The sequence below is a fragment of the Vulpes vulpes genome, chromosome 14 (genome assembly GCF_048418805.1).
Source record: "Vulpes vulpes isolate BD-2025 chromosome 14, VulVul3, whole genome shotgun sequence".
Taxonomy (NCBI): Eukaryota; Metazoa; Chordata; class Mammalia; order Carnivora; family Canidae; genus Vulpes; species Vulpes vulpes.
The window spans coordinates 5607293-5634024 of NC_132793.1; the positions used below are offsets into that span (position 1 = coordinate 5607293).

Below are 26732 nucleotides of genomic sequence, written 5' to 3' on the forward strand. Positions count from 1 at the left end.
AATGCGTGGTTGGGGAAAGCCAGACAGGGCGTTCTTGCCTTTGACCTGGACAAACAGCAAGATGACACATTTCATTTTTTTAAAAAAGATTTTATTTATTTATTCATGAGAGAGAGAGAGGGAGAAGCAGGCTCCATGCAGGGAGCCCGAGTGGGACTCGATCCCAGGACTCCAGGACCACACCCTGGGCTGAAGGTAGGTGCTAAACCGCTGAGCCCCCCGAGAATCCCTGACACATGTCATTTTAAAAACGCCTTTCGAGGGGCACCTGGAGGGCTCAGTGACGCGTCTGCCTTCTGCTCAAATCATGATCTCAGGGTCCTGGGATCAAGCCCTGCAACAGGCTCCCTGCTCAGCTCTGCTTCTCCTTCCCCCCCTTCCCCCTCCCCCCTCCCCTCCCCTCCCTCTTCTTCCCACCTCTGCTCCTACCTCCTCTCTCTCAGGTAAACAGAATCTTTAAAATAAAAAATAAAAACACCTTTGGATTATTCAAATGTGATTTCCGCCCTTGTTTCTGCTTCCTGTTTTGAGTGTTCCTTTTCAACGGATTTAAAATTTTTTCTTCCTTATTTATTCAAAATTTCTGATATAGCTACTGAAAAGGAAGAACTCCAAGATATCTCTAGCAAAATTCTCACTCGGAAATAATGCATGACTGTGCCAAGCATGAAAGAGGACATAAGTGAGGTGCATTTACAGAAGCAAGTTCAAAGTTCTGTTTTTCCTTTTTTAAGGTGACAAGGTTTTATTTTATTTATTTATGTTAAAGATTTTATTTATTTATTCATGAGAGACCCAGAAAGAGAGAGGCAGACACAGGCAGAGGGAGAAGCAGGCTCCCTGCAGGGAGCGTGATGCGGGACTCGATCTCAGGATTCTTGGGATCATGACCTGAGCCAAAGACAGATGCTCAACCGCTGAGCCACCCAGGAGCCCTGGTGACAAAGTTTCATTTGGAAATTCTAAACAAAAGTCAGTAATATACCCCATAATCCTTGGTATTTTATCCTCCTCATCATAATTATAGAGTGCTTAAATGTAACACATTTTTCCCCCGGGCTCAGTGCAGATGCCCTCAAACCCGTCTGGTGGATCCCAGTGAGCCATCTACGTATTATCATCTTCCGTAGGTGCTTGTTGCCAACAAGGGAAAGAGCTGCTCTAGACAACAGAGGTTGGGTTCTTTTTGTTTGTTTTTGGTTTTGTCTTTTTTTAGAGGTTGGGTTCTTGATGTCCCAGCACGACGTGGTAAGTGCTCAAAAGATGATGGAAGCAAGGGTCTTTGCCCTGGTGGTTCAAACGAATTCGCTCAGGCTTTCTTTCGGCGAATCACAAACAGCAGCAGCCCGTCTGTGCTCTGTAACAGAGATCGGGTGCTTATACCGGGTTGAAGCAGCATGTGGTCCTGGGTTCAAAACAGATGAGTGGAACGCTCAGGGTGTGCTGGGCACTCTGCTCGGAGTGCGAGTCCTGGCTCCGTGTGCACACAGTCAGCACCCACTCCTGGAGGTGCAGAAGATGCTGGAGCAAACGCCACCAAGTGTCTCACGTTGCATGGAGCTCACACTGTCATCACAGAACTCATGACTCCGTGGCAGGCCTGTTACGTGTGTTTATACACATTAGCCCACTTAATCCTCACATTAACCCTCAAAGGTAGGTAGCGTTAATTATCAGAGGTTAGGTGACTCACCCAGGGTGACACAGTAGGACCTGGGGTTTTCTCCGGGACGGGAATGAAGGTGGTGTCCGGCTTGGGAACAGTGTCTGGTGAGTAAGGAGCTTTGGAAAGGCACAGGTGCTCTGAGCTAGGGGTCTCCAGCAGGGAGGGCAGGGTGCCGCATGCCGGGGCATGAGCGCACCACCCTCCCAGTCTGTAGTCTCGTCCGTGCGATTCCCTTTCATCCCAGGGAACCTGGCATTATTCATGCGAGATAAAAATCAGCCACTCAACCCATTCCAAGTTGCAACTGGGTGAAATCCCAGGACTGCTGCCACTGGGCTGGGGCTGAGGTTGTGGATCCTATCCGAAGGGGTAGAGACCTGGGTAGATGGAGCGTCGTGGGGACAGTCCAGGAGGACGTTTTGCAATGGCGAGCGAATTGTGTCTTTCCGAGAACAGAGTCCAATGTCCCCAGAAAATCTCCTGGCAAGCTGGCGCTGTCTTGTTTTCGTGTTAGGCATTGACAGGGAGCATTGTGCTCTCATCGCACCATTGTTTGTGTTGGCTGCTGTGAAACACGCACAGATGTTTCAGATAGAGCTGTAGGGTTTCCGGCCATGCCTATACTACCATGAATTATTGAATTTAAGAGAGGGATTCCAAACCTCTTCTGCTTTACCCCCTACCCCCCTCCATCCTGGGAATTCCAAATAGCTCGACTTGCATTGACATAGTATTAGAAGGAAATTCATAATTAATTTTAACTTTAAGACAGTTGCACTCTCTGAAGACTCAGACATCTGAAAAATCTGTCCTTAGGCCACAGTCAGAATGAGGGCACAGATTAGCGGGCGAATACACTCAGTGTGCAACGGGGAAAAGCCAGAAACAACCTACATGCCCAACAATGGGGGATGGTTAAATCGCAGCAAAACCGCAGGAAGGAATGGGCCATTGTGCAACCACCGAAGTAATTGTTTTCCAGGAGAACAAACTGACGTGGGAACATGCTCATGGCTTGAAATGAAACGGTTAGAAACTGTGTTCTAAACTGCAAATAGTGGAAGGAGTTCATATGACTACATCTCAGATGTGTAGACATGTGCGTGTTAGAGAATGTAAGGAAATATCCTGAAATGAGAACAGCGACTGTCTCTGGGTAGTGCAATTTTTAATTTTCTTTTTTATATCTTTATTTTCCAAATTTTCTCCTTTAATACCATTTGCTTCAGATAACAATCAGGAACAAAAATGTTATTTTAAAAGAGGGAGTATCTCTCTGAGTGCTCGGGACCTGTTTTTTCCTTTCTCATTTTATTGCCCTTAGTTTCCAACATGAACCCACTTTTCTCGTAAAGGGTAGATGTATGATTCATTTTATTTTCTGGGGAAAGAAGAGAATTTATGTGAAATGAGATAACATGAAAGCAACACAACTTCAGAGAGGGAAGAAATTACACGGGGAAGACAGTGGTCACCAGTAGATGGACTTTGGAGCCATGGCCATGTTCGTAACCCCAGGCTCCTGAAAGATACTAAAACACAAAGCGCATACAACGAAATGCCAACTAGACGAAAACATTAACCTTCTCAGGTCTTCAAAAGCACAGAAACAAGACTTTATTTCTTGCTAGAGATTTCCCTTTTCCCCCTCCTGCTCCTATACTGTGAAACCAGAATGAGCTGCAATAATTTTCAAGGAGTCCTAGTGTTCTAGTAACATTTTCCCAAAGCCCATTTTCCTAATTTGTCTTCATCTGGGTGCTTGACAGTCACGCCCCTCTAGAAGGCCCCTGATGCGTTCCGGTGCCAAAGATGCATGGGGCCGGTGGCGTTTCCTTAGTCACGACAAAATTCCCATGGAGGGGCTATTCTTCTCATCCCCATTTTAGAGAATAGGAGACTGAGGCTCAGAGGAATAAAGGAACCCGTGTAAGCTCCTCCAGCCAGGAAGCAGGGGAGTCAATATTCAGACATCAGTCTACATTCTTCCAAGCCTTTATGGAATCTGGCAAGTCAGAGGGGAGCACGGGGTTGGGCAGGAGCCCCCCAGGAGACCTTGACCTGGAAATCAGGTAAAAACGCTGATGTTAAGAGGCAAGGGGTTCACGGTGTATTTAGCTTGGCCAATGAGTGGAAAGGAAAGATCCACAGAGGGGCACCTGGGTAGCTCTGTGGGTTAAGCATTTGTCTTCGGCTCAGGTCATGATCTTGGGGTCCAGATTGAGTCCGCACTGGGGTCCCTGCTCAGCGGGAGTCTGCTTCTCCCTCTCCCTCTGTGCTCTCACTCTCTCTCTCTCTCTCTCAGATAAATTTTAAAAAATAGTTTTTTAAAAAAGAAGAAAGAGACACACCTGGGTGGCTCAGTGATTGAGCGTCTGCCTTTGGCTCAGTTCGTGACCCCGGGGTCCTGGGATCGAGTCCCCCATCGGGCTCCCCGCATGGAGCCTGCTTCTTCCTCTGCCTGTGTCTCTGCCTCTCTCTGTGTGTCTCTCCTGCATAAATAAATAACATCTTAAAAAAAAAAAGAGAGAAAGAGGAAAGATCACGGAGCAGGAGTGCACATGCCCACTGCCCTGGGTGTGTCTGTCACGATGTCCCCCTGCCTCTCTTAAACAAGGCTGTGTCCACAGCCTCACAGGTGCCCTTGGCAGATGAGGAGGGCTCCACAGGCAAAGGGGATGGGAACACAGCTCCTCTCCTGGCTTGGGGTTGGCCAAGCAAAAAAGCTATCAATCCAGTATTGCAACACAGGAGCTGTCTGAAATGCAGCCCAGTAATAAATAACCAGTCAGAGATTTTTTTTTTCTTTTTTTTCTGAAACTAATCAGTTCAGTATGAGTCACTTTGTAGAAGCTGAGACCATTCCCCTGGAAGTGATGGTGTGCTGAGTAATCGTATCAATGGGCACCATCTCAGAGATGACTCCCCGCTTCCAGAAGATTGCAAGGAAACTAGTCATTTACCCAACCAGCCCGGCTGGGCTCCAGGGGGTCCGAATTCGGTGCTTGTGGTAGCATTGCCACATAGAGCACAGTACATACTTATACTAATAAAGTATTTGTTGTGTTATCTGAAATTCAGATTTAACTGGCATCCCGTCCTGTGTTCTGTCTACAACCCTACCTATGTACCATTTTTGTTTTTTGAGCAAAAGTAACACTCATCTAGCAAGCCCCACCTCTCTAGAAAAGAGACTTCCAGGATGGAATCTCGACCCTCTCAAGGCCTGGCTTCAAGTGCTAACCATTTCCTATCGCTCTTAGCAATAGTTTGCAAACTCTGAGTGTGCATCAAACAGATGCCCTGGAGGGATTTATGGAAACATTGGCAGCGGGTCCCCCTGCCAGTTGCCAGTTCAAGAGGCCTGGGGTGGGGCCCGATAATTTGCATTTCTAACAAGTCCCAAGATGCTGGTCCTGGGTCCTTACTTTGCAACCTGTGTCCTCAGGTTGCAGGCTACCTCCACCATCCTTCACCGTCATGCCCCACACGCCCCTCACAGTCCGGCTCCTGCCAGTCCCACCAGCGAGTGTCACACTGCTCTTCCTCGCTCACCTGGCTCCCTGGTCTCCCTGCAGTTCCTCCCGAGGAAATTCTCTAGCCCCCACAGGGCCTTTGCGCGTGCTGTCCCCTGCCCTGCACTTTGCCCCACCCCAATCCTTTTTTATTCTAGAAGAGGAGATATCATAACTACGCCCATTTTATAGATGTAGAAACAAAGGTTTGGAGGGCCCGAGTCACTTGTTGAAAGCCTAATTGATAGTAAGAGGTAAAACCAAGGACTTAAAATCTCCTCTGCATGTTTCTTTTCTGCTCTACTGCGGCCTCTCCAGGCTGGAAGTATTGACTTCTATTTCGAGCCTTTCTTCCAGGTTGTTTTTTTTGTAAGATTGTTGTTTGAAAGCCACACACTTGCCCTCAAACCGGTCCCCTGAGATTTAGTACTCTGGGATTTGGGACATGGTTCAAGTGCACCCTCTGACAGCCTTCAAGATCCAGGAGACTTAGCTCACATCCCCCGTCAATGTCTCAAAGTTTGTCTGAACTCCAGTGCTATTCCTCCCCCCCCCTCAAGCTCATGCACACGCACACACAGATGCTCACACACACACAGACACACACGCTCCTAAGTCTACAGACAGAGCTCTGGTACTTAATGTTGCCATGGCAACTGAAAGCTTATTCTCTGAATCCTTTCCTATTGGTAAGATAACATCGGCTTCCTACCTTTTAGAAAATAATTTTGGTTCTTGGAACCCACCAGTGAAGTGGGACCAGGACCTGGGGGCAAGTGGGTGAACGGGGTGCAGGTTGTGGAGTTTGGAAGGTCAAGAGGCTTAGACTGTGCCCACACTCATCTTCTGTGGGCTTTCCTGGTTCTCAGAAGCTCTGGTTTTACCTTTGTGCTTTCCAGTCAGTTCATTCATTCATTCATTCATTCATTCACCATGCATACTGAGCATCACAGGCACAGTTTTGAAGCTGGGCTAGTGGTGAACAGAAATAGATGTGGCCGGCCTCTGGTCCACTGAGACAGAAGCAATGGCTTGGACTGTGCTCAGAGCCATGGAGAAGGACAGAGCATGGTGAAGGGTATGCCCGAGGCTCCTCCAGGCTGGCAAGCTCGGAAGAAGCAAGATATGAGCTGAACTCCAAATGCAGGTCGCAATGAACCAAGTGGATGAGGATCAGGAACATTCCAAGTAAGCTCCTTGAACAAAGCAAGCCCCTTCCAGCTGGGGAACAAAACACTTGCTGCTTCTTCAGCCTGGACCTCTACCCCAGGCCCCAGCCATCTTCCCACAGTGCTCCTTCTAGCTGTTTAGTCACCAGCCACGATGCCACCTCCCCGCGGGCACACCTCCCTGCATTCTATCCAAAGTCACCACCCTCAGCAGCTAATAATTAGTTAGTTTAGGTGGTCATTAATGCAATGTGTGTTTATTGGGCACCTACCCTGTGCCCAGCACTCAGGAGAGCACCGATCCCCTTCTCTGGAGCTGGCACATGCCGTCCCATGTCCTAGCACCACCTACCCCTGGATTCATCCGGGCCTCTCAGTTCTCCTCATGTCTCTTCTACTCCACTGCAAGCCCCCGGAGGAGAAGGATCACCTCTGTCTTGTCCCTGAGGCATCCTCAGAGCTTGGCACACAGTGGGAGCTCAGGAATGAATGAATGAATGAATGGTCCACCAGAGCACTGGTTCTCAATCAGAAAGAATTTGTCTCCTAGAAAAAAAATTGGACATTTGGAAAAGTCTGGAGGCATTTTTAACTCATGGATTAGCAGATGCTACTGTCATCCAGTGGAGAGAGACCAGGGATGCTGCTGGACACCCCCCGCAGCAGAGAAGGACCCAGACTCTGACATCAAGAGTGTCAGTACTAAGAACACAGCCCCAAAGCCTGGTTTCTGGACCTTCTGATCCCACTTCCACTTTGCCCCACTTTGCCCCACTGCCACTTAATAGGCAGATCTCTCTATCTTTTTCCAAGGCTAAAGCTGGGTGTTGTTTTTAGGCTCTCAGAGGGGTAGAGTCCTGACTTGCAGGGAGCTTTGAGCGGGTGCCAAAGTGGTAATCCTCCGTGACTGTGGGTGCAGTGAGCATGCGGAGAGCACTCACCTGGCTTCTGTCTAGAGCTGCAGCTAATACTTCCATGTCCCTGGGGCTTACTCAAGGATATAGCAAGTGTTTCTGCCCTAGCTCCCACTTAAGCACCATCCCACACCAGGTCAGCTCTCCTGACACCCAGATTGTTTTATGTTTTATTATTTTTATTTCTTGCATATTGTTTGATTCATTAGTGCTTCCAGCAAAAAATATATTGAGTTCTCGATCATGTATTTGACTCTGTGCTAATTGTTGGGGATACACTGATCCTGTCTCATTCCTCATGGTAGGTACCACATGGTGGGGAGTAAATCCCGGTGTACCATGTGTGCAACAAAATTAAATGCGTCGATGATGTGCAATAGGTGAGAGGTGTGTGCAGTCCTCTAAGAGTTATGGCATTTGACCCAGGCGGGGGACATGGGGGAAGGCTCCACTAAGGAAGTGAAGGTTAAGTCAGGTGGTGGGTACCTTACAGGCAGAGGGGACACAAAAAGGAACAGTTATCTTAGAAGGCTTAAATCAAGGTGTCAGCCAGGGACAAAATCTCATCTGCACCCTCTTCTGGGGAAGGATCCACTTCCAAGCTGACTCAGCGGTGTTGGCAGGGTCCAGCTCCTTGTGGGTTGTTGGGCTGAGCTCATCAGATTCTTTCCAGGTGTTGGCTGGACACTGCTCTCAGTTCCTTGCCCTCTTGTCCTCACCATCATGGTGACTGCTTACCTCAAAGATGAGATGGCCATAGAGAGAGTTCAAGAGGGAGATGGAAGTCACGGTTTTTGTAACCCAATCATGGAGGTGGCATCCCATCACCTTTGGCTGCAAGTGTGTCCCAAGCCAGCCCACACTCACAGGGAGGACATGAGGACGGTTGGGGACCACCTTGGAATCTGCCTTCCACATGGAGGGAAACAGAAACAAGCAGATGAGTGAGCAAGAGAATCCCAGGAAGTTGTAAGTGAGGGAACAAGAGTGCGATGTCTGTTAAATGACAGATGAATAAATGCTTCATGAGGAGAGGGACTGGCCACTTCTTCCCAGTACCACCGATTTTCTGCCTGGGGCTCAGGACTCTGTGGCACCAAGTAAACGTGGAGTGATGAATGCCGCTATGTGTCTGGGTGTGGGTACCATGGGTGACCGCAAGGCAGGGGCCGAGTCTTGCTTTCTGGTTCCAGACCAAGATCCCATCTACCAAAATGCTCTACCCAATGGGTATATTTCCTGTTTGGGGTTTTTCCCATTTATTTTTATTTCCCTAAAAGCCACTTACTGAGTTTTCTTAGTGCCAAGCTGGGTATTTAGTGGTTGCTTAGGTTCACATCTTTTGGGGAATTAAGGAGAAAGTTTCCAGGAATATAGTTTCAGGACATTTTTTCGCCTTTCCCTTAGCAAAGGCACACACATTCATCTCCAGAGAGACACAAGCTCCCTTTCATGGAAACGGAAAGATCAGGAGGTTATTCAATAAACTCTCAACTGCCCGCCTCTCCCCCCGCCCAACTTTTTTAACCTGAAAAACAGGACTTGAGTTTGAATCTTGAAAGCATTTGCTGCTGTCTGTTCCCCTCCTACCCCGAGGGAGCTGGGTGGCTCATTGCAGCAAGAGGGTCCTGGGGCTTTGCTCCCGGTGCTCCTACAGCTGGTTTCTCCAGCAAGAAAGGAACATGGGGACAGAGAAGAAGCAAGCCAGCCCCGTGAATATAACACAGCGCAAGTCAAACACAGAGAGCCCCCCACAGCCCAACGTCCCATTCGCTTCAACTAGCAGCTCCCTCTCAAGCCTGTCCACATCTCCAGGGCCATCCCCTCAGGCCAGACCTCTCGCCTCAGCACCAGGGACATTTGGGCGGGATAATTCTCTGTGGTGGGGGCTGTCCTGGGCAGTGTAAGCTATTTAGCACCTCCCTGGCTTCTAGATGCCGGCTACCATGCTCCCCACCCCCACAATTTGCCAACCAAAAATGTCTCTGGATATTGCCAAATGCTCCCAGGGGGAGGTGGGGAGCAAAGTCACCCCCGGTGGAGAAATGTTAGCTTAGTGCAAGAGCTTCCCTGCTCTGCCCTGTTTCCGCCATCCCATCTGGCCTCCTGGCTTCCACCATGGTCACCCAGCACTCTGCCACGAATGTTCCTTGATTGCACCACAGCCCGGTTGCCAAGGGTCTGAGACAATGTGGTAGATGCTCAATAAATAATTGCTGGATGGTGCCAGAAGCTCCTGTGGGCAGCTTTCTGCTCTGCAGCCAGGACTCAGCTCTGTTGCTTGCAGCCAAATTCATCCATCCTGAAAGCATGAAGACCTTTGTAGGGGGGTGTTTATTCCTCCCATCGTACTGCCAGAGAAATCAGCGCTTGGGACGGCAAAGAGAATCTTTTCAGTATCTTTGGCAGCAGAGCTGGAGCTTTAACATGGATGTGTCTGCGCCCAAAGCAAACATGGATTAAAATAAGTTTATCTGAAAGAAATCCCAGTCCCACGTAAACCAGGAAGGAGTCTATAGGGAATGGACCAAACCACATCAGGTTTTTTCCTCTGCTGCTTTGAGGGACATGTGACAGGTCTCATCTCTCTGAGTCTCAGTTTTGCTCTTTCAAACATGCTGAGACTGTGGTGTTATCTGTACACGTCCCTGGAGCCCGAAAATGCCCGGGTCCCGGGTCCCCCCTCCACCAGGGGTACCCAGGGCCACACCCCACGTGGCCAGCACCCACCCACCCACCCACCTGGGCGGCCGCTGGCGGCAACCCCGAGACCCCCCGTGACTTTGGGGGAAGCAGGTCTCCTACCGCCAACTGCTCACCCTGCACATTTGGTTTCAATTCTCCAAATGCTTTTGCACATTTTGCTGTCGTGATGAGATAAAATCAAGCAAATGTAAAGTGAGAGCTGAGAGAGCCTGGGAAAACTCAAAAGGAGAAAGCGAGCTTGCTGGAAGTGCCCCCTGGGACCCCAGGGAGTGGGGTTTACCTGGGGCCGATGGGTGGGCCCAGCGATGAGGTGGGGCTGAGCCGGGCTCCCCCGTGACCGCCTGGGAAGGGGTGGCCTTTCTGACCCTATCTGAACCTTGAGACTATTTCCCAGTCCGGAAACCCCAGAGGAACTGGGGATCCAGAGGCCATGAATATTTGCTAAGAGACGAGAAGGAGCTGCACAAACCCCCTGACCGGTTAGCACCCAGCGGGGCCAGGCACTCAGAGGCAGCCCGTGGACGGGTGGGGGCTGGGAACAGGCCAGATCTCCCGATTTTTCAAACAAAACCAGGAATTTACATTCTTGCGTGAAGCCTTCCAATTTTTAAATGTCAGGGCGCCACTGGGGGCCAAACCAAATGCAATGGCTAATGCCATCGGGTCTGGGAGCTGCCAGGGTGCAGCCCGGCCATTAGCATTGCTGTGACCTTCCCAAATCCACCCCTTGTTCAGGGATATCCATGTATTTGTTGTGTGATGAGTGATTACTGTGGACCAGATATAGACCTAAAGGCGCGGTGAGTCTCACTTCATTCAATCCTATAAACAGCCCTGCAAGTGGAGTAGGTACTATTGTCATCTCCTTTTTACAGACAGAGAAACTGAGGTCCCTCCCCAGATTCACCTGTTTAATTCCTAATCCCCAAATGTGACCTTATTCGGAAACAGGGTTGTTGCACGTAATGCATTACATGAGGCTGAGGTCACGTGGGTGGGAGCCTAATCCAATATGACCCGGGTCCTTATGAAAAGAGGGAGGACACCCTGGGAAGGCAGTAGTGACTTTTTTTTTAAGATTTTATTTATTTATTCATGAGAGACACACACAGAGAGAGGCAGAGACCCAGGCAGAGGGAGAAGCAGGCTCCCTGCAGGGAGCCCAATGTGGGACTTGATCCCAGGACCCTGGGATCATGACCTGAGCCAAAGGCAGACGCTCAACCGCTGAGCCACCCAGGCGCCATTCTATTCAATTTTTTTGACTTTATTAGGGTACTCTGCTCTCTAAAGCACAGTGCCGGATGCTGGGGTGGGACAAAGGCATGTCACTGAGCTGGCTGGCAGGGGGGCACCTCCCACATTCAACAAGTTTGCATCAGTGGCACCCAGAACGGGTCAGGGGGGAGTATTTTGGGGTGAGGGGCTCAGAACCCCAGAGTGCCCTCTCTCGTCTTCGGTGCTTTGTGTAGACCAGTGGTTCTCAGCCAGGGAGATTTTGTTCCTCCTCTTCCCCAGAGGACATTTATTGATATACCTGGAGCCATTTGGATTGTTAGAACTGGAGCCAGGGTGCTCCCTGCAGGTAATGGGTAGAAGCCAGGGGCGCTTTTGAACATCTTGCAGCGCACTGGACAGCCCCCACCACAGAGGACTCCCCGGTCCCTGTGTCAACAATGTGGCCTGGTTGAGAAATCCTGCTGCAGACACACCGGGGGGAGGACCCTGCTGTGCTCCTGTCCTGACCACTGGGCCTTGGCCAGGCCTTACCCCTCACTGAGCCCCAGACCCCTTACCTGTATGTCAGGTCACTCATGAGTCACCTGAGGACTCTGTGACACCCCAGGGAGACCCATGCCCTGGGGCCCTGGTCCTGAGCCTGGCAGGGCGTGGAAGCTCAACGGACCCCCCCCCCCTCTTTCCCCTGCTCCCTTCTCTGCAGGGAGGCTGTTTTTTATTCAGAGCCCTGATTGCTGTATTTCCTTGCTTCTAAGATGCTGTCAATTGGGACACAGAACTCAATTTAACAAGAGCTTTTGCAGGTGGAGTGGAGGGACATCCCCTATTAACTGTACATGTCGATGGCAAGATGTGCCTTATTTCCGCCCCAAATGCAGAGGGGCGTTCCGACTTCCCCTCTGAGCTGGTGTCCACATGGAGCTGCGTTCAGTGGAAATACACACTGAATCCCCAAAGCCTTGAAAAGCCACGTTTATCCTTACTAGAACCTTCTTAAGGATTCAGAGGGGGTTGTTCAGCCTGTCAAGCAGTCCAACTTTCTAAGGGCTTCCGTCCCTCTCTCTTCCCTCGTCCCAGTCCCAGGCTCTCTGTGACAGAGTGTTTGACAAATGTCCCCGTTTCCTCCTCTGCAGTACCCCCTTCCTGCTCCTGGACCCTGCGATTCCCTGAGACTTACTCTGTCCACCGAAGCGTGGGTAGAGGGAGCATGTGTTAGAAGCGTGGCCTGTCCTGTCTCAGCCAAGCCCTCCTTCTGACTCTTTTTTGATACGAAGAGTTGTGCATCCTTCCTTAGAGAGACCCGCCGAGCCAGAGCTTCTGTTTCCACCACCCACATCTCTCTCCACCACAAAACACTCATGCTTAGAATCAGCTCCACTTAGAAGGCAAGAGAAGGAGAGAGTGAAAGTACATACACTTTGAATCCTTTTGTCTCTGGCATGAAAATGTAATAGAGTCAGAGGTGGAGGCTCACTCTAGACTTTTTCTGAAGCCAAAAAAAAAAAAAAAGGCATAAAAAGCCACAATTTATAATCTTTAGAAAAGAGAGTTGGAATCTGCTACCCAAATTGTGCCTCCATCTGCAACTAACAGCACATACTATCTCCGTGAAGCGTAAAGATAATGAAGAATTATGATTTCATTAAATGAGATGCCTGAGGAAGGGCAACTCCAGAGGGAGGTGATGCAGTGGCCTAAAGATGCCAGAAGCCATCCTTCTGCTCTGCTCTCCTCAGGAACCTAAGTCTGTCTTTAGATCAGCTCCTTTCCCAGTCACACATGCCCGCTGTGGCTCCAGACATCACTGCTGGATCCAGTAACTTCTAGAGGAAGAAGTGAGGACCCCTCTTTCCGTTTTCTTCTGCAAGAGCAAGGGAAACTTCCCCTAAAGCCCCCAAGCAGTTCATTGGCCAGAACCAGCGAGCACCCATGGCTAAAGTAATGGCTGGCAAAGAGAATGGGGCCATGGCTGGCTTAGAACAATTAGGATTGACTCCTGAGTTGGGAATGTGATCACCTTCCCAAAGGGTGGTTCCTGGACAAGCTAAAGGATATTGAAACGAAAAGGGGGGGATTGGGTTGGATTGGCAACCACCAGTATGTGCTCAATAGATAGTGGTTGAAGAAATCAATAAGTGACTCATAGTCTGATCCAGCTCTCACTGTGAAGAATCAGTGTCTGCTCAGGGACAATGCAGAGTGGGGAGCAAGTCAACCATCCCCAAAGACCTCCAATTAGATGAAAATCCATAAAGGTGTCATAAACAAACAGAACATTTAGATGGATGGATGGATGGATGGATGGACGGATGGACGGATGGATACATGCATGGATGGTCAGATGGATGGATGGATGGACAGACTGATGGACAGGTGAATGCTTAGAAGGATGTATGAAATGTGGGTAAACTGATAAACACAGAGACTGAGCAGTGAGGTAGACATAGCAGGATATAGAGGGACAGCAGGATATAGAAGAACACGGAGAGATCTCTTTCGGCATGGATAATCCATTAAGGCAAAAATAATGCAGCTTGTATATGGTGCCACTCAAATTTCTCCCCAGAGAAGGTCACCTGAAGAGTTTCTTTGCAGAAAACTGGTAATCCCATTGTAATTTCCTGGTTAAAGAAAAGGTTAGACAAACACTCAGAGAAATGGGTCCTTTCACTGAGAGGCAACTCTGAAAGACATTCTTTTCTTCTTTCCTTGCCCAGGCAACTTCTGAAAGGAGTCAACCTTGTCAAAATTTAAAAACAAAGTTCAACCCTTCCTTTATTCGCTTTCTTCACTATCACAGGCCCCCCTGTCACTGGCCAGGTCTGTCCACACCCAGGGAGGACCCCACTCTCAGAAAACGGAACAAGGTGGCCTCCAAGGCCTTGCCTTGCCTGACTGTGCTATTGGGTCGCCGGCTGGCAGTGGGACTCTATCACTAGCTGCCCCTCATCTGCTCCTCTCAGCTTCTAATAAAGAGTACACCAACGGCCTTAGGGATGTCCCTTCCCCGTCCTAAGCTCATACTTTGAGGGTAACTTGAGACGTCTAGGATTGATCCAGAGTCATGCAAGCACCCAGTGAGTCAAATTAGAGTCAGTAATACATGCAAGACATTTGCTGAGGCTACCATCTCTCCCTTCCCCCGGATGGTGGTGAGGATGTGACACCCAGAGCTTCTGCAGCCATTTTGTAAACTGATTCCAAGACTGTTTCGGTCTTCAAAAACAGACACATAGGAAGCACCAGCCATTATTTGAGTCCAAAACTGAGCTTCTGCAAGTTTTCTGTTACTTGCAATCAGTAGCAGACACTGTTGGTCATTCAGTGACCATTCATGCTCCCCTGTCTCATCTACCCCTCAGGAGAGACAACCCTACGCCAGGTCAAGAGTGAATTTGATCAGTCTAAGCCAGTGGTGGCAACCTTATTCCACTTAGCGGTGAGGCATGATCGGAGGCTGCCCAAGGGCTCCTGGGAAACATTCTGTTGCTTTGAAAACAGACGTGTCAGAAGTACCAGTCTCACTCGGCCTCTGGAGGTTGTGGTGTTGGGATGACGTGCCCAGGAGGTCTGTAGCCATCTAGGACCATGAAGGGAGCCAGCCCATCCCACCCACACCTGTGCTAAAGCTTCTTCCCAAGAGACCTTTCTGCACTTGCCTCTCTGATCTCCCTTCCAGCCTCACCTTGTGGCCGCATGAGGCAAACCCAGCTTTGAACAGCCTTCTATTCTGCTTCTTGAAAGCTGTATTGAAAAATATTTCTACGTAATTAAGAAATCCATGGTCACTACAGATCGGTGCCATCAGAATGTCCTGGGATGACGGAAATGTTCTACGTTGGCCCTGCCAACATGAGAGCCACTTGCCGCGTGTGGCAACCGAGCCCTTGAAACGTGACTAATGAAACTAAGGGACTCGTCCTTAAATGTATTTAATTTTAATTACTTAACATTCAAATAACCACATCTGGCTAGTTGCTACTGAATTGGGCAACACAGAAATAGAATAATTAGATGATATAAATAAGCACAAAGGAAAAAATACAAGTCACCCCTGATTCTACCTCTAAGGCACAACTAATAGTAAACTCTCAGTTTATATCCTTGCGTGTTTTATTCTGTGCCTATCAGTCCACTATTAAATTTCTTTCAGATATACATGTTTTAAACTTGTCCACTAAATATATTGTGAGCGTCTCTCCAACTCATTGGATGCATTCCTAAGGAACCCCGGAGCAGGTATTAGAAGTGCCAGATTTGGGGGGGCACCTGGGTGGCTCAGTCGGTCAAGCATCTGCCTTCGACTCAGGTCATGAACCCAGGGTCCTGGGAATGAGCCCCGTGTTGGGCTCCCTGCTCAGCGGGGAGTCTGCTTCTCCCTCTCCCTCTGCTCCTTCCGTTGTGTTTGCTCTTGCTCACTCTCTCTTTCAAATAAATAAATAAAATCTCAAAAAAAAAAAAAAAAGAAGAAGAAGAAGAAGAAGAAGTGCCAGATTTGGAAAACAGACAGGGAGTCATGTAGGACTGCCAGACTGGCTGGATGACCTTGAAAGAGATATGTGATCTCTCTGCAGCTCAGTCTACCCCTCTGCAAGCGGGGCTATCCATATCACCTTCACCACAGTGGAGCTGGGAGGGGGAATTAAATATGATGATGCCTACACAGGGCCTAGCACGGTGTATATGCTTGTACAACCAATTTGCTTATTCATATTGGTTCTGCAACATCACTCTTTGTGGCTGCAGACTATGTCGTTACATACTGTGCCGTGATTCATTTATTCAACCTTTTGTTATCTGACCTTCGGGCTTTTGTTTGTTTTTTAAATAAACAATGCTGACATAGGCCCTTATGCCAGAAACTAAAATAGAAAGTAGCATCTGGGGCTCTACCCTCTGATGCAGGGGCTGCTGCTGTAGAATAAGCCTGGAACTGGCCGAGAGGGTGTCAGGCGGAGCCAGACCAGACCCTCAGCCCAGCTCAGCTATCACCTCAAGAGAATTTAGTCCAAGAGATCTTTTTCTTTTCATTCCTTCTAGGTCAACTGCAGCTCAAAGTTCAGGGACAGCACGGGTGAAGCCAAAGATCGCATGTGTGTTTGTGTTTGGATTTTCTTCTATGACTCCCCATGGGATGGAGGTAGGCAGATCAATACAATGTGCTCCCCAGAGAGAGGAAAAGCAAGTAACTCAAGAAGCTTCCTCCAGTGACTTTCCTTGGGGTTTCAAGACCTGCAATAGGACTGGATTCTTTAGTACGACTCTTTTTATTTTTTTAAAGATTTTATTTATTGGGATCCCTGGGTGGCGCAGCGGTTTGGCGCCTGCCTTTGGCCCAGGGCGTGATCCTGGAGACCTGGGATCGAATCCCACATTGGGCTCCTAGTGCATGGAGCCTGCTTCTCCCTCTGCCTGTGTCTCTGCCTCTCTCTCTCTCTCTGTGACTATCATAAATAAATAAAAAATTTAAAAAAAGATTTTATTTATTTATTCATGAGAGACACAGAGAGAGGCAGACACAGGCAGAGGGAGAAGCAGGATCCATGCAGGGAGCCCAATGTGGGACTCAATCCTGGGACCCCAGGATCAAAACCTGAGCTGAAGGCCGATGCTCAACTGCTGAGCCCCCAGGTGTCCCCTTTAGTACGACTCTTAGAGATCATATTAAAAAATTGTTGTGAGGGGGACGCCTGGGTGGCTCAGTGGGTTAGGCCAATGCCTTCGCCTCAGGTCATGATCTCTGGGTCCTGGGATTGAGCTCCACATGGGGCTCCCTGCTCAGTGGGGAGCCTGCTTCTCCCTCATCCACTGCCCCTCCCCCTGCTTGTGCGCCTTCTCCTTCTCTCTCTCTCTCTCCCCTCTGTCAAATAAACAAAATATTTTTAAAAAATTTTTTTGCGGGATAAAATCCACACAGCATAAAATTTGCTGTTTAGTTCACTGGCATTAATTAAATTTGTGTTGTGCAACCATCACTACTATTTCCAAAACTTTTTCTACACCCCAAACAGAAACTCTGTGCCTATTAAGCAATAAACTCCCCCTCCCGTCCCCCAGCCGCTGGTAACTGGAATTCACTTTTCTTCTCTATGAATTCGCCTCCTCTACATGTTCCCTATCAGTGGAATCATACAATATTTGTCCTTTGGGTCTGGTTAATTTATTCCGCATAATGGTTTCAGAATTCAGTTCCAGTGCATCAGAACTCCATCCCTTTTAATGACTGACTAATATTTTCAGTTTATGTATAGACCACACTTTGCTTATAGGTTCATATGCTGGTGGACATTAGATTTTTTTCCACCTTCTGGCCACTGTGAATAATGTGGCAATGAATATTAATGGACAAGTATTTGTTTGAGCCCCCATTTTCGTTTTTGGGGGCACATACCTACCTCAAAATTGCACTCCTGGATCGTGTGGTAATGCCACGCTGACCCTTTGAGAAAATGCCAAACCGTTTTCCACGGTGGTTGCGCCATCTACATTCTCACCAGCAGTGCACCAAAGTTCCAATTTATTCACATCCTCATCAACACTTACTATTTTTCTCTCTAAAAAATTCCTGTTATAGCCATCCTCATGGGAATGAAATGACATCTCAAGATGGCTTTGATTTGCATTTCCCTGATGACTAATGAGATCGAGACTATTTTCAAGGGCTTATGGGCCATTTGCACATCTTCTTTGGAAAGATGTCTATTACATCCTCTGCCCACTTTTTAAAATGGGTCATTTGTCTTTCTTGTTGAGTTTGGGAGGTCTTTATATATTCTGGATAGAAAACCCTTATTAGATACATGATTTGCAAATATTTTCTGCTGTGCTGTAGACTACTGTTTCGGTTTCTTGATATTGTCCTTTGATACCTCAAAGTTTTTTATTTTAATAAATCCAATTTTTCCTATTTTTTTTCTTTCATTGCTCATGCTTTTGGTATATCTAAGACTCCATTGCTGAGTCCAAGGTTTGAGATTAAAAAAAAAAAAAAAAGATTTTATTTATTTATTTATTTATTTGAGAGAGAGAAGAGACTCCTTGGCTGAGCAGGGAGCTTGATGCAGGGCTGGATTCCAGGACCCTAGGATCATAACCTGAGCTGAAGGCAGATACTCAACTGACTGAGCCATCCAGATGCCTCTCGAGATCATTTTAAATAACTAAATATTGGGGCGCCTGGGTAGCTCAGTCAGTTAAGCGTTGGACACTTAGTTTCAGCTCAGGTCATGATCTCATGGGTCATGGGATCAAGCCCCACGGTTGGGGCTTCCCCAGTCAGAGGGGAAATCTGCTTGAAAGACTCTCTCCTTCTACCCTTCCACCTCCCTCTCTCTATCGCTTTCTCTCTAAAATAATAAATAAATATATTTTTTAAAAACCTAAATATTACTTGTCTCTCAAGCTCTATTGTAAATTTCCTGTGAATGAAGGTGGTGAGTCCCTTATGCTCTAGTCTACCCAGTGGAATGAATTGGCTGGTAGGCTATGTAGACAAATCAGTCTAATTTTATGTATGTATGTAGCCAGTTTAGCAAACTTTTCTATTTTCCTTTTCTGGTCGCTGCCCTCTCGTCATTGGGACCATGCCCAAGATTCGGGCTGGGCAATCATAATAGCCTATGTCCCTGCATTAGTGATTGGTCCAAGAGTTGTCATGGAAGCCATGCTGGACCAAGGAGACCTTCTTTTGGGACTGATGGGCACTGGCTGGGAGAAAGAATTCTGCTGGCATCTGAGGGGACAGGCCAGAGTTGTCGTCAGCGGTGTTCTTTACCCTAAGAAGTGCCATTTGCTGGAGGCAAGAATGAGGCAGAAAGGCTGCAGGTTGAGACCAGCAGGGATGGAGATGGGCCGCTGGAGGGATGTCATGGGATGGGGAGTCCCCTGCTCCCTCCCAGGGACCCGGATTCCTCCAGCTTGTCCTTGCACCTTGTGAGCATCTCCCGGGACCCCTCCAGTGACACAAGCTAGCCCGTCCCTTTCCCCTTAGGGGATCTTGATCACTTGCAGCTGAAACTGCCCTGATGTATCAGCAACTGGATGAATGCGTGTCAGTCCCTGGGTCCCAGGCCCGCACCTTCCGTATCCACCCCCGCCTCCCTCTCTCCAACTCCAGCCTCAGGACATCCAGCCTGGAGCAGCCCACCTGCCCTGCCCATCCCCCCAGTCCCCCGGGCCACGGGGCGATTTCTCCTGTGACCCTGGTATGGGCCACACCACCGCAGAGGTCACCACTCTGCTTACAGCTCTGCCCATGGACCACAGGCTTTCTGGGGGCGGCCCGGCATCTCCTACAGCAGGAGCTCCCACACCCAGTGCAGGGCATGCAGGGCCTCATGAGGCACCAGCAGGAGGTCTGAACTGGGGCTCGCAGGTGCACAGGCCCACCCTGTGCCCCATTGTGGACTTGCCCCTGTGAACTCTGAGCAGGTAAAAATAGGTTGTGATAACTGACCGAGGCCCTGAGGGGCTTAGTGAGTGTTTTTAGAAGACTGAGTGAAGGAGACCCCTCCCTGGAGGGCCAGGGACCAGCGGAGGTGAACACCCAGGTTCTGGCATCAACGCCAATCTCAGCTCTGTCTGTTACTTATTAGCTGTGTGACCCCAAACAAGTTAGGTACTTGCTCTGTGCCTCAATCCCTTCCTCTCTGGGATGCAGACTGATAATTGGTATCTGTTTCCTCGGGGCTGGTGAAGAGCAAGGAGAGGTTGCAGGTGGAGCTGCTTTGAGGACAAGCCCCTCCAGGCCCCTGCAATGTCTTCTCATGAGCGTGTTTTGTAAAATCTGCAAAAGTTCAACAATCTCTTTGAAATCTCTTAAAGCCACAACAACTTTGCACGCTGCGTGTCCTTCTGCACATCCTGTGTCAGGTGGATTTTTATCAGATGCACTTAGCTTGAGTTTCATGAGTTCAGCCTAAGTCGTCCAGGGCAGGGGCGGGGTGGGGTGGGGGGGAGCCAGGCAGTTCAGGTGCAGAAAGAAAGGAGGTGTCACCAGGACTCCGAGTGAGCACCCCCTGAGGCCCACCCCAGCTCACCCTCCCTTCCTTCCTCCTTCAATTTTCTTTCTTTTGAAGACATTGAGAACGTCTAGTGGTCTCCGTCCTCACTTTCCCTCCTTCCTGAGTCCAAGTTTATTACAAGGGCCAGAACTTCACAAAGGAAAAGAGAAAAAAAAAAGGCTACTTTTCATCGCCTCTAAATGGCTGCATTTAGCACGTATGTAATTACAGCCACCTTCAAATAAAGAAATCACTTAGTGCTCTCCAAGAAATCCCAAGGATCTTAGTACTCTCCTCTCACCAGGCAATCTGAGTTAAAAAAAAAAAAATCAGTAGAAATCCAAAACTTTCATGTGAAGTTTTAGTTTGACTTGAAACATTTAATTTATTTAAAAATAGAAATGTAAATGCAATCTGTATGTTTTCCTCCCCGTCAGGAGCTCTCTCTTCTGCTCTGACTGACTCATTAACAAATTAACATGTTGTGATCGTGCTGTGAAAAGTTACAGCATAATTGTTACAGCCCCGGTCCTGAGGCTCCCGAGCTGTGCTTCCCAAACTCTTTTATAGAGTACAAATTAGATGCTTTTCATATATGCTATCTAATTTTAATTAAAATTTGCCCTAAAGCTATCCTTAACAGCTTTGAAGTTGCTGGAGTTTTGTCATCCTGGGGTGCTGAATATTTGCAGTTGATAATGTCAAAATCTGTACCCATGGAAACCGTTTTCCCGACGGCTTCTGCCTAGGACAAGCTCAAATCTGCTGGAGTTTTGATTTCAACTTGGTTCAAGAGGTATCATCTGGGTGAGAGAAGGGGGTCTTCCTCGGGGGGCAGAGTTGATATGTGGAGATTGTAACGGGAGAATGATTAGCAGGGGTCACTGATGGAGGGGAAGGCGCAGCCTCTTCGAATGTTTGCTTTTGCTTCATCTGTCTGTAAAGTGAGGATCGCACCATCCTGCGTCCTACTGAAATGGCCAAGTCGCTCGGGACCTAGAAATTTGGGAAGGCGAAGAAATCCATCTTTCTGAAAGCAATACAATTAATTGCACCTGAGCTCAGCCCCCATGATCAGTGCATGTTGGGAAAAAAAAAATTTTTTTTAAGTCCGCACACTTCAAAAGTTATGAGGAAGAGGTCATCCAGTCCTGAGGTCCTTGAAGTAGTTATAGGAATAGTGTTGCTACTCCAGAGCCAGCGTTGGAAGTTCTCATGAAAATCTCTTTGAGAATGTCTTGGGAATCTCTGGGCGTCATACTCCCTGCCCCCACTTCTCCGAGGGGGGTTGGTGTAATTGGGAGGAAGGTCATGAATGTTGCCCTCTCCCATGCAGGGATCCTGGATTTTAACACACGGACTCGACTCTTCCCGGGGAAGTCACCCCAAGACCGAGGTGGAGATCATGCAGGCCAGCTGGGCTGGAGGCTGTGCTTCTGCTCCGGGTGGGGGACACAGTGGGACTCCCCGTGCCTCTCTGGGAGATTTTATAGGCATTTGCAATGACCCCAAAGGCACAAGATGAAAAGTTCTCTAAAGGTGGTGAACGCTGCCGTCCTAATTGTGCACACCCTGAGCGACCCTGAGGCCACAACCACATGCTGTCAACAGCAGGGGGAGACGAGTTCCAAAGAGCCCCTTGGGTGGTGATGCTCAGCAGGACAACCGTGGAGCTCCCAGACAGCCGGTCCCAAGGAGACGTCATATTCCCCCAATCGTTCGTTCATTCATCCATTAATTCGTTCACTCTACACAGCCTTGTGGCTCCCCCATGTCTCTTCTACCAGCAGCCAGAGTCGACTCCCGGCTGGCACCCCCTGAACTCTGGGTGAACCTCGTTCATCTACTGACATATCACCCAAGGGTGCTTTCATGCTACAAAGGCCAGGTGAGGCGAACAGTTGAAACTGAGGCTGGATGGTCTGAACGCTTAAAATATTTACTGTCTGATTCTTTACAGCAAGTTTCCCAACCCTTGAGGTAGAAGGCAAAGTAAATAAAATAAAATAAAATAAAATAAAATAAAATAAAATAAAATAAAATAAAATAAAATAAAAATCTCAATCCACCAGGTGTCAGATTTTTTTTCAAGGATATAGAATTAGGAATTAGGAAAATCCCTTAATAGCTGCCCAGAAGTGTGGGGATGAGTGCCCGGAGGAGAAGACAGGTCACGAGATAGCTGTACATCAGCAGTGAGGATGGAGGAAGCGGGCCTGATGGGAGGTGAGAAGCTGGCACTCAAACTGGTAGAAATGGCAAAAAACCTTTTTACAAGAAAATCCTCGCCTTAATTCCTCGGTTTACAGCCGTGTTAGCCTCCTGCACCTTGGGTTGGGGTCCGCAGCCCGGGGTAGACAATGAGCAGACTGGATATGGCTGGCACCGGTGGGTGCCCCGGGGGAGCAGAGCACACGGCCATCCCCAGACTCCAGTGAGACCTGGGGAGACAGAGGGTGCTGGGACCCCAAGGGCAGGTGGCTCTGCTAACACAGGGCTGAGAAGAGGTGTCCTGCCTGCCCCTCCTAGGCCTCCGTTTGCAGGCTTCCTTCAAAAGAAGACACCTCTGTCACCTGCCCTGTGTGTTCTCTTGGTCTCGAGGCTGTCTGCTTCGGGGCCAACTCCCCCCGCTGGGGCTGCTCCCCAGAAAGACCTGCTCGCCCGGGGCCGATTTTCCAGAGCAGATTTGGGAAAGGCTGTGCATGTCCTTGACCACGGAGCTCGGACATCTCACGGGCAGGTGGATTCCATCTCGAAGAAGGGTGAGCGGTGGGGGCTGGAGAGAATCTGAGACTTGGAGGCAGAAGGCCTGGGTTTGAGTCCTGGCTCTGGCACCTGCCAGCTGGGGACATTGGACAAGTCCCTGCACGTCTCTGAGATGTCGCCCATCTAACTGCTTCCTGCTTTACACAGTTTGTGCATCTACTGAGAACAGGGGCAAACTCTGAAGTGCAGTCCCCATGGGACTCTTATGAGAACTGGGGGACTCCTGGGGAGGAGTAATCGGTGTGGGTAGGCCGAGGCTGGGGAGCTCCTGTGGGGGCGGTGGGGGAAGCAATGCCCCCCGGGGACCGTCCTCTGCCCCACAGGAGGTCTGCTCCACCGGGCCCGTCCTCCTCCCCTCATCCATCTCACCCAAGAAGGATGGGACATTAAAGCCAACTGGACTCAGGTAGCTGTTGGTAAACTTTCCCAAGGGAGAAGATGTTTGCTTTTAGAATTTTGAAACAACGTACACGCAATGCTTTTATAATTAAGGGGGAGGAAACACTTTTAAAAAGCCCTTAGAAGGGAATCCCTGGGTGGCTCAGTGGTTTAGCGTCTGCCTTCGGCCCCGGGCACAATTCTGGAGTCCGGGGATCGAGTCCCACGTCGGATCCTTGCAGGAAGCCTGCTTCTCCCTCTGCCTGTGTCTCTGCCTCTCTGTGTGTGTGTCTTTCACGAATAAATAAATAAAATCTTAAAAAAAAAAAAAAAAGCCCTTAGAAAGTCAGGCACTGCCTTCTGCTGATTTTGCAAGCTTGTTCTTTCTTTCCTTCCTCCAAATGCCATCTCCCCCACCTGCCCTGTGATTTTAGGTCAGGCCACATGGATGGAAAGTCAGAAAGGTCAAATGTCACCTCCTCAGAGAGCCTTGGGCAAACTCCCAAATAAAGGGGGTCCCTCACAGCCCCTCAACACTCCATAAATCTCTCTGCTTTATTTCCCCCAGAGCCCGGCTCGCAAGGAGAACTCCCCGGATTGCCTGGTGGCCACCCGTCCCCCCAGCCTGACCGTCTACTCTCACTCACCACCCGGGGTCCTGTCTGCCGGCGACCCGCCCGGCGCTGGACACGTCGGAGGGCTCAGTAACTATTTGTCAAATGAACGAAGGAATGATGGGGCCATCTGGAATGAGGATGTCCCCGCTCTGGCCATGTCACAATTTCTCAGCTGCTCAACATGGAGCACAGACACAGTCCAAGTTTATTGCCTCTTAGATAGTTTTTGAGGTTTTCCATGGGGAAAATCTCATCCGTGTGTTTCTGACTCATTTATACTTTTCCTCCCGTGGCCGTGGCTCCAGGGGAGACAGCCTCTCACATGTTCTTGTTTTCCTCTTCTGAGAATCAGGACGTTGACCTCCACGGAAAGTGAACGTGGGTGAGTCCCCCCCACCCCGAACATCGGATGTCATCGGCACCCGGGCGCCTGGGAGGACAGGAGCAAATGCCCCGGGGTAGGGGGGGGGGGTCACCTGGTTGCCCCCCCATCCATCACCCACCCAGGGGGCCGGGAAAGGAGAGGCAGTGGGGGGACCAGCCAAGCTGAGAGGCCCTTGGGGGGCACAGCCACCGACTTGGAAGCTGGTGAGGAGGTGCAGCCGCCAGGATTGTCAGCGAGAGATAAACATTTCACAATGAGCAGCGCTTAAAAGGAAGGGGCAGGAGGCCGCTGACCACCCCCTGCTCCCTCCTGCAACCCGCATGTCCCCTACCCTGTAATTAGCAGTGCCGCGGACGTTTGAATGACATGCGTCTTTAAAGGGCTCTGCCAGCACCAACATGTTGGTTCTTTGGAACTAGGTTGTGAGTCAGTAATTCTCCCTGGATGTGCTCTATCGGGGGCAGGTCTGCAGGGGGAAAGCACTGTTGGAAGGGTTTGCGCTTCCCTGAGTGCAGAGGTGAGGAGGCACCTTCCCTGTTTTATTTGGCATGGGATGACGTGTCGGGCTGTAGAACCTGCCAGAAATGGAGCCCCTGGGTAGCATGATACAACCGCACTGTTATATATACCCTAAAGACCTGGAAGGTATCAATAATAATAATAATCCCTCACATTTATCCCGGGTTTACGTGAATCTGGATGAATTACAGGCTCTAAGCTGAAGGATCTTCAGGATATAAATGAAGCCTATGCTTCCCCAAAGTCTTATGAGATGGGCACAATTACTATCTCTGCCATCTAGTTGGAAAAAAAAAAAAGCTAAGCCAAATTGCTAGGAAGTGCTAGAGCTGGGAGTTCTTTAGGAGAGAGACTGGAAAACCCAATTTCCCTCTTACAGTTGTCTGACGCAGCCATTCCCCAAACCTGGAATTTCACTACAGCAAAACTTAAAAAAAAAAAAAAAGAAGAAAGAAAGAAAAGAAAATGTGTGGGTTGAATAAGACTGCCAACTCCTGCCTTTGCCAGGTATAAGCATTTATGGAAAAAAAAAAAAAAGGCTGCCATCTGCTAGTATCACTTCACAAAAGTTATTTTTGCAGGCCCAAATAGGAAAATCTCAGAAAAAGATTTTTTCACATCAATCACATTTCACTCTGTAAAAAACTCACTCTGGTATCTTTTTTTTCTTTCTTTCTTGTTTTGCCAAGGGCTAGTGAAACTTCCATCCCAGGCTCACCAGAGTTTGAAGACTTGCATTCAGGATGGCTGATCTTTGGTGCCGGTTCTCCTCCAGGGTGAGAGTGGGTGGCAATTTTGCCCCCAAGGGGACATTTGGGGATGCCTGGAAACATTTCTTTATTTTGCAACCAAGGGGGGTGGAGGGGTGGCCCCTGGCATCTGGTGGGTAGAGGCCTGGGATGCTGCTGACATGCTACAGGGCCCAGGACGGACCCCCACACAGAGAAGTATCCTGTTCCCAGTGTCAGTTGTGCTGAGACTCTGGTGTGCAGAGCTCTACTGGGTGGCAGGGGGTTTGCTCACCAACACTCCATGGGTGCCCAGGAGGGACAATGAAACCTGTGGTCAGAGAAAGATGAGGGTGCTCTGTCTTGTGCACCACCCCCTGGTGAGGTCAGGGGAGACCTGGTGTGTCGGGCTCCCCAGCACGTGAACTTCCTACGGGTGAATTACTTTCCAGTCCCCTGGAAATTCTCACTCCCAGCCCAGCAACACGAACTTGGGACAAGACTTTTCCGAGGTTGATTTTACTTCTTCTTGCCAGCTTGGTCCCTTCCTAGCTGGACGGTCTCCGTGACGTGGAGCTGAGCGGTTGTCCGTGGCTGAGCCAAGTTATTTCGGGCTGCAGTGTGGAGTGCTGTGTACACACCCCGACAAAGGACATCAAACGGATCTGTGAACCGTGGTTGTGATGGGAGCTAATTAGCATTTCATAACATTCAGCGGGGGAGAAAAAGCAATGACACTTCAGAGCAAATAAAACCCATTTGCAAATTTAATATTTTTCTGACAAGTTCGTCTCTAACCATTACCTCCCCCCCTTGTGTAATTTATGCCTTCAACTACTAGTCGTCAAACTACACTCTCTGCAAGGCTTCGCTCCCTGGGAATTCACTGGTTAAAAGTTACAGTGGCATCTGGATCTGGGTGTCCCCCCCCCCCCCCCCCCCACTGGTGGCCCACCGCCACTGCCACTGTAGGCCTTTCACCTGCTTTTGGACAGTCCACAAGCTACGGAAAGGGTTCACAGTTTTAAATGGCCTGGGGGAAAATAATCAAAAGAAGGACAGTATTTTGTGACACTCAAAAATTATATGAAATTCAAATTTCAATGTCTATGAATAAAGTTTTATTGT

At 49.1% G+C, this 26732-nt stretch overlaps 1 long non-coding RNA gene across 2 annotated transcripts; it reads left to right on the top strand.

Annotated features, from left to right (window-relative positions):
• LOC140595333 (uncharacterized) lies at positions 1-26732 on the top strand. 2 transcript variants are annotated; one of them, XR_011996856.1, is made up of 6 exons: positions 1-195; positions 16250-16349; positions 20842-21007; positions 21548-24354; positions 25566-25652; positions 26141-26732. It is a non-coding gene; the product is annotated as an uncharacterized lncRNA (long non-coding RNA). The 2 variants fall into 2 exon arrangements; XR_011996855.1 differs by having other exon boundaries at positions 20842-24354.